The sequence below is a fragment of the Pongo pygmaeus genome, chromosome 1 (genome assembly GCF_028885625.2).
Source record: "Pongo pygmaeus isolate AG05252 chromosome 1, NHGRI_mPonPyg2-v2.0_pri, whole genome shotgun sequence".
In the NCBI taxonomy this organism is placed as follows: Eukaryota; Metazoa; Chordata; class Mammalia; order Primates; family Hominidae; genus Pongo; species Pongo pygmaeus.
The window spans coordinates 133,658,958-133,668,026 of NC_072373.2; positions in this window are offsets into that span (position 1 = coordinate 133,658,958).

Consider the following 9,069-nt stretch of genomic DNA (forward strand, 5'->3'; position numbering starts at 1 on the left):
GTGGTGCGATCTCGGCTCACTGCAAGCTCCACCTCCTGGGTTTAGGCCATTCTCCTGCCTCAGCCTCCAGAGTAGCTGGGACTACAGGTGCCTACCACCATGCCTGGCTAATTTTTTGTATTTTTAGTAGAGATGGGGTTTCACCGTGTTAGCCAGGATGGTCTGGATCTCCTGACCTCGTGATCCGCCCACCTCGGCCTCCCAAAGTGCTGGGATTACAGGGGTGAGCCACCGCGTCCGGCCCTTACTTCTTAACTGACCTACTTAGCTTTTGATTTTGTGTACAGTTGGGCTTTAAGGCATGTGTACCCTTCTGGCTTGGGCTTGTGAACTCTAAGCTCCATTTTTGGATGAGGATTTCCCATTGGCCTGCTTCCCCCCAGAGCCCATTCTCAGGTACCCAGGTATAATGTGTGCCCCACCCCACCCCAAACTGTCAGTGAGAAAAATGAGATTGGACACACATAGTTGAAGCCAATTAACTTCTTAATTTTAGTTTTTTTTTTTTTTAATCTTTAGCATCAAGAGGTTATACAGGAATTTTATGGAAATAGCTATCTGGTCAGATTAAGGGGAAGCAGCAACTGCGGCCCAGAAGTTTTAAATGCTGCTTAACCCGCTCTCCTCTAGGCTGCACTTCTGGGGCTATTGGGCTGACAACAGCTGGACCATTCTGAGACCCTTACTATGGCAGATGCTGTTGTGGCCTGCCTGTATTCTTTCAACTTCCACTGTTCCATTACACATCAATGGTGTCTACTGCAAGATACTGCTGCTCTCCTTGGCGTTTTATCTTGACAGGTCTGAAATGCCACTGAGGGCAGGCTGTAGCCCATGACAGATGAGGGTTAGGGGATTAAAAACGCAGCCTCCTTGTCCCTCAGCAGGGGATAACTCTGAGGCATGCTCTACGTTGTCTCTTGCAGTGCCTAGTGGGGCTGAGCCTCAACTGCAGCCAGCTATAATGCACATGTCATGGTCTCCCTTCCCTTCTACGTTTTAGTTCCCTATTTCTCTACTGGGGCTGCCTAAGATTACCACCCAAATGAACTACTTGTGCTCAGATCCTTATCGCTAGATCTGCTTTTGGGGAATCCAGCCTAAGACACTGACAGGCTTCCTTTTCATTTTAGGGATTATGACGTCAGCTATTTTTGAACATGAGCCAATCAACTGATGGGAAGTAGCTGCTGATCTCTGATGTAGTGAATTATAATCTGCTAAATAGGAGAAGTAAAAACAGCTGATATATAAATTTGATATATAAATTAGTATGCTGCATTAAAGCTAATTAAAGCTGAGAATTATATAGAAAATAATTTTTTTGGTGTATGTGGACACTGTGAGAGCTGTAATCACAGATACACTTCATCTAGTTGAAGCAACTTCAGAAAATGTGGTCACTCCATCTGTTTTTTCTGCTCTCTTTTGAGGGTACAACTGTATTGTTCTAGATATGACATCAAGGGACTTTATGGCGACTCTACACTTGAGGATGAAAATTTCCATTTGAAGAACAAGTTACCTGCACGTGGCAGGTGCAGTGACCTGGCAGCTGCCTCAGAAGTGGCAGCTCTTGCTGCCAGCTCTGCTCTGATCTATGCTTCTGCAAGCCACACTGCCTAGTGGATCTGCCAGTGTGGCTGGGTAATGGTTTTTATCCTTCCTATAATCTCTCAGGTGCCTTATACCCCCAAATAAATACCCAATCTTAATAACAGTTGTGTGCTTGCTAGGATAATATATCAAGTCATTTAACATAAATACAAAAATAAATATAAAAACAAGTGAAAACATTAGGCTTGTTATCCACTGCGGTTTTAGCACAAATCCATCTCTCCATCCACCTTCTGCAGATAGCTGCCGTGAAGCCCTTCCGAATAAGAAATTCTGGAGCTGTTTCAACTCTAGGTACAAATACAGCCACAGCATGAGTGAGTGGCATGAACCAAGTTTTACCCTAACTTCGTGCCCTTTCCAATATCTTTGTGCTTTCAACTGCCCCTTCCCACACATTTGGTGGCCTCCCTCCAAGGCTTTATGCGAGCCATATTTCCCATGCCTCTCCCATCACTAGATGATTGTGAGAGTGAAATATGAGTCTAGCCACAGAAGATAACATAATCTTTAAATTTGCAGCAAAAGCAGGTGATAGCATATCTTTGCCCTTCAGACACCTGAGGCGACTCTAGCCACACCCCCCTCAACTTCTCTAGGACCCATAAAAATGAGTAAGTCGAGTGGAGATCACAACTTTGAGGGTAAACAGCCAAACACCCCTCAGCACCTACTGATGCCTGTGTTATCGCCCTGAAGGATTTCTTCAGGTTTTGAAGAGCGACGTGAGAGAGCTTTCTTGCATTGATTCTAGCCCCTGAGTTGTTGGAAGGGACACTTCTCAGTATGGCAAAGTATTTCATTCCCTGAAGCTAAGGCTTAGCAGATGTCTCCCGATGAAAGCCACTAAGCAAAGGCTTGAAAAATCACCTAAAACTATAGAAACACAGGGCAGGTGCTAATTGAAGCAGGAAGGCCTGGGCTTCTAGTGAAATTCTCAGAAATAAAAAAACAAGAACTCAGAATATGATTAGAGAAGTCTCACTGGATGCCATAGGATGAAAATATGTATATAATATATGAGATGTATATATATTTATATATTTATACACATCATGCAAAGTATATGTATCTATATCCTTTTATTTAAATAATGATGGTACACTATACACTATTATGTACACTGTTTAGCCACTTAATGCTAAATCTGGGGGACTGTGTCATAGCTCTCCTTATAGAAAAGTCTTGTTATTTTCTACATATATAAATATAATGAATTTATGAATATGGTTATTAATGTTACAAAAAGGTTATATCATTACTAGATTTGATCTCTGACATGTAATCATTGTTCCTGCAGTTAATCATAATGCAACTTCAAGCCAATTTAGTAACTTTCAAGTATTCATATTTTCTAAAGCACCCCAAAATTTGATTAAATATGAGTTTTAATGGTGAGACTAATGTGGAGACTGCTGATACCTCATGTATCTTTTAGAATAGATGTTTAGAACTCAAAATATTGTGACCATTAATAATGTGACTTAAAAAATATTTAGAATCAATCATTAGTAAGAAATCACATATTAAGTGAGATAATATGATTAAGCAGAACTCTATAATTTGTTAACAGGCTTTTGTGTTTGCCTAATATGACTAAGGAGTTTACATTAGAAATTTGATGCTATTTACTTGAAAAGGCAAATTTGCATTGCAATGTCGAGTTTAGATTACTTTTCCTAACTTCTCTTTATACTTACACCTTGCTGTGGTAGAACCCATAATAATTAATAAAAATTTAAAGAAAGAATTAACCAATGTTCTGGAGAGTGTGTAACATGCACATTTTGCCATAGTTTTTTCATATGTAAATTGATATCTTATCATGAAGCAACCTACAAAAGATGATTTCTATTAATATGTTTGATGTATATTTTTTCCCACAGGTTCTCAGCTGGTGTGTGTTTTCTTCCTCTGTGGATTCTGCCCACCAAGTACCATGTCTTGTATATCATAGACACAGAGAAATAATAGTCGCTGAATTGTACCATGCTAAATCTGGTATTAAAAATCATTCTTTATTTGTGAACAGAAATAGCTTCCTATCCTCTAGGTAACAACGACAACAAAAATTCAAAGAAGTTTCTTTCTTTGGGGTTGCAAGTAGCAGGAACTGAGTGAAACATGGTACCAAAATAGAAAACTATCTAATAGTGATCACTAAGTAGAAGTGACACTTTACATGATTTCTGGGTCTGACTCATTGCTTTTGGGAAACTGGAAACTTTATTGAAAAGTCTGATCTTTACAGCATGACAAAAACTCCTTGGGAAATATGTAACAAAAAGTCCCAGAGATAATTTTGGCACTGAATAGAGAAAAATTTACTGGAGTGGGAAACCAGGAGTGCAAAATAGGAGATGGCCGTTGGGCTAAAAAGGGACAAGAAAAGGTCCATGTGGAAAACATCTCTCTGTCTTCTGTAATAGAAAGGATACTTTTAGAGAAGTATAACTGAGGCTGCAAAAGTAGATACAACTTATATTTGAGACTTATTATAATTCCCTTATTTTGGGGAAATTATTTAACTGGTTAGTTTCTTTATGTATAAATTGGGGATAAATATCTACTTATTTATTTAATCGTGAGGATTAAATGAGAGAATTTGTGCAAACTAGCTGTTCTAGCTTACAGTAAGTGCTCATCAATGTTAGATATTGCTATTACCTATTCTATAAATGAGAATGGGGAAATTGTCCATTTGAGTAGGTTCCTGGCCAGACTGTGGAATGCTCTATTTCTTTTTTTTTTTTGTCTTTACATCTGTTTTTTTTTTTCAATTATTATTATACTTTAAGTTTTAGGGTACATACGCACAATGTGCAGGTTAGTTACATATGTATACATGTGCCATGCTGGTGTGCTGCACCCATTAACTCGTCATTTAGCATTAGGTATATCTCCCAATGCTATCCTTCCCCCCTCCCCCCACCCCACAACAGTCCCCAGAGTGTGATGTTCCCCTTCCTGTGTCCATGTGTTCTCATTGTTCAATTCCCATCTATGAGTGAGAACACGCGATGTTTGGTTTTTTGTCCTTGCGATAGTTTACTGAGAATGATGATTTCCAATTTCATCCATGTCCCTACAAAGGACATGAACTCATCATTTTTTATGGCTGCATAGTATTCCATGGTGTATATGTGCCACATTTTCTTAATCCAGTCTATCATTGTTGGACATTTGGGTTGGTTCCAAGTCTTTGCTATTGTGAATAGTGCTGCAATAAACATACGTGTGCATATGTCTTTATAGCAGCATGATTTATAGTCCTTTGGGTATATACCCAGTAATGGGATGGCTGGGTCAAATGGTATTTCTAGTTCTAGATCCCTGAGGAATCACCACACTGACTTCCACAATGGTTGAACTAGTTTACAGTCCCACCAACCGTGTGAGAGTATTCCTATTTCTCCACATCCTCTCCAGCACCTGTTGTTTCCTGACTTTTTAATGATTGCCATTCCAACTGGTGTGAGATGGTATCTCATTGTGGTTTTGATTTGCATTTCTCTGATGGACAGTGATGATGAGCATTTTCTCATGTGTCTTTTGGCCACATAAATGTCTTCTTTTGAGAAGTGCCTGTTCATATCCTTTGCCCACTTTTTGATGGGGTTGTTTGTTTTTTTCTTGTAAATTTGTTGGAGTTCATTGTAGATTCTGGATATTAGCCCTTTGTCAGATGAGTAGGTTGTGAAAATTTTCTCCCATTTCGTGGGTTGCCTGTTCACTCTGATGGTAGTTTCTTTTGCTGTGCAGAAGCTCTTTAGTTTAATTAGATCCCATTTGTCAATTTTGGCTTTTATTGCCATTGCTTTTGTTGTTTTAGACATGAAGTCCTTGCCCATGCTTATGTCCTAAATGGTAATGCCTAGGTTTTCTTCTAGGGTTTTTATGGTTTTAGGTCTAACGTTTAAGTCTTTAATCCATCTTGAATTAATTTTTGTATAAGGTGTAAGGAAGGGATCCAACTTCAGCTTTCTACATAGGGCTAGCCAGTTTTCCCAGCACCATTTATTAAATAGAGAATCCTTTCCCCATTGCTTGTTTTTCTCAGGTTTGTCAAAGATCAGATAGTTGTAGATATGCAGCATTATTTCTGAGGGCTCTGTTCTGTTCCATTGATCTATATCTTTGTTTTGGTATCAGTACCATGCTGTTTTGGTTACTGTAGCCTTGTAGTATAGTTTGAAGTCAGGTAGTGTGATGCCTCCAGCTTTGTTCTTTTGGCTTAGGATTGACTTGGTGATGCGGGCTCTTTTTTGGTTCCATATGAACTTTGAAGTAGTTTTTTCCAATTCTGTGAAGAAAGCCATTGATAGCTTGATGGGGATGGCATTGAATCTATGAATTAACTTGGGCAGTATGGCCATTTTCACGATATTGATTCTTCCTACCCATGAGCATGGAATGTTCTTCCATTTGTTTGTATCCTCTTTTATTTCCTTGAGCAGTGGTTTATAGTTCTCCTTGAAGAGGTCCTTCACATCCCTTGTAAGTTGGATTCCTAAGTATTTTATTCTCTTTGAAGCAATTGCGAATGGGAGTTCACTCATGATTTGGCTCTTTGTTTGTCTGTTATTGGTGTGTAAGAATGCTTGTGATTTTTGCACATTGATTTTGTATCCTGAGACTTTGCTGAAGTTGCTTATCACCTTAAGGAGATTTTGGGCTGAGACAAATGGACCACATAGTTGGAAGTAAAGCTCTCCTCAGCAAATGTAAAAAATCAGAAATTATAACAAACTGTCTCTCAGACCACAGTGCAATCAAACTAGAACTCAGGATTAAGAAACTCACTCAAAACCGCTCAACTACATGGAAACTGAACAACCTGCTCCTGAATGACTACTGGGTACATAACGAAATGAAGGCAGAAATAAAGATGTTCCTTGAAACCAATAAGAACAAAGACACAACATACCAGAATCTCTGGGACACATTCAAAGCAGTGTGTAGAGGGAAATTTATAGCAGTAAAAGTCCACAAGAGAAAACAGGAAAGATCCAAAATTGACACCCTAGCATCACAATTAAAAGAACTAGGAAAGCAAGAGCAAACACATTCAAAAGCTAGCAGAAGGCAAGAAATAACTAAAATCAGAGCAGAAATGATGGAAATAGAGACAAAAAAACCCTTCAAAAAATTAATGAATCCAGGAGCTGGTTTTTTGAAAGGATCAACAAAATTGATAGACCACTAGCAAGACTAATAAAGAAAAAAAGAGAGAAGAATCAAATAGATGCAATAAAAAATGATGAACGGGATATCACCACTGATCCCACAGAAATACAAACTACCATCAGAGAATACTACAAACTCCTCTATGCAAATAAACTAGAAAATCTAGAAGAAATGGATAAATTCCTCGACACATACACTCTCCCAAGACTAAACCAGGAAGAAGTTGAATCTCTGAATAGACTAATAACAGGATCTGAAATTGTGGCAATAATCAATAGCTTACCAACCAAAAAGAGTCCAGGACCAGATGGATTCACAGCTGAATTCTACCAGAGGTACAAGGAGGAACTGATACCATTCCTTCTGAAACTATTCCAATCAATAGAAAAAGAGGGAATCCTCCCTAACTCATTTTATGAGGCCAGCATCATCCTGATACCAAAGCCGGGAAGAGACACAACCAAAAAAGAGAATTTCAGACCAATATCCTTGATGAACATTGATGCAAAAATCCTCAATAAAATACTGGCAAACCAAATCCAGCAGCACATCAAAAAGCTTATCCACCATGACCAAGTGGGCTTCCTCCCTGGGATGCAAGGCTGGTTCAATGTATGCAAATCAATAAATGTAATCCAGCATATAAACAGAACCAAAGACAAAAACCACATGATTATCTCAATAGATGCAGAAAAGGCCTTTGACAAAATTCAACAACCCTTCATGCTAAAAACTCTCAATAAATTAGGTACTGATGGGACGTATCTCAAAATAATAAGAGCTATCTATGACAAACCCACAGCCAACATCATACTGAATGGGCAAAAACTGGAAGCATTCCCTTTGAAAACTGGCACAAGACAGGGATGCCCTCTCTCACCACTCTTATTCAACATAGTGTTGGAAGTTCTGGCCAGGGCAATTAGGCAGGAGAAGGAAATAAAGGGTATTCAATTAGGAAAAGAGGAAGTCAAATTGTCCCTGTTTGCAGATGACATGATTGGAATGGTCTATTTCTAATCAGCATTCCAGCTGTCAATAGGGAAGGCAGTTGGCCAAACACTGCCTTAGGACAGCAAATGATGAATGATTGCCTTTCTGAAGGGAAATCAGATCCTTCTCCTGTTGATGCCACTGAAACACAACAAAGCATGTCAAGAGGGCCTCTGATGCTGTCGTGAAAGCAGAGGTCTACAGTGATAGGTTCAAGATAAGTATGTTACAGCACCATGAGAAAGAGTCATTAGGACCTCTAAAATGAATCCTGAGGCTTCCCAGGATACTATGCAGACCTTCGCTAGGCTATCTAGTTCTTAATAGGAGACACCAACATCTGTTGTACCTCTGTAGCATGGCAGTGAGCAATCATATAGAAGTGATAAAGAGCAGTTAAAGCTACAACTAGTTAATCCATTTCTGTCTCCATTTATGTTAATGTAGGTTGACAGTGTGTGGACAGTAAAGGATATGCTTTAAGGAGGGGGTTGGCTTGAGTCCACTGGGTTGTGATGTGCCCAGAAGGGATGCCCATAAGAATACATGAGAATAGAGGTTCCAAGGCTGCCAAATTAAGGTCATTCATTACTAATGGAACTTGGGGATTATCAACTGTGAATTAGAGCTGGATGGTGCTAAGCATAAGCAGAAATGGAGGAGGAGGAGGAGGGTATGCCATAGAGACATCTGGTACTGAGAAGAGATAAGAGCTGAGGCCACAAATACTGATATTCCCCACCCGAGGTCAGGAGTTTGAAACCAGCCTGGCCAACTTGGCGAAACCCTGTCTCTACTAAAAATACAAAAATTAGCTAGGCGTGGTTGTGTTTGCCTGTAATCCCAGCTGCTCAGGAGGCTGAGGCATGAGAATCGCTTGAGCCTGGGAGGCGGAGGTTGCAGTGAGCTGAGATCATGCCATTGCACCCAAGCCTGGGTGACAGAGCAAGACTCTGCCTCAAAAAAAAAAAAAAAAAAAAAAAAAAAAAAAGGATATTCCCACACCTATCCGGGAAAAGGCAAGTTCTAAAAGAAGAATGTCAAATTGGGCAGAGATGGACTGACTGTCAGAGATTTCCAAGCAGAGCCCCTCAAATTCTGGATACTCTACAAGAGGGCTAGAGGATAAAGGGACATTTCTTCTCCCCAGACCCTCTGCTAAAATTTGCCCCCACACTGAGCACTTGCTCATTCAGGCACTTCCCTCTTGGTAAATGAATGGGAGGCATCAGACCCTTTCAGCTTTGCCTGGACTGATATCTGGCATGTATC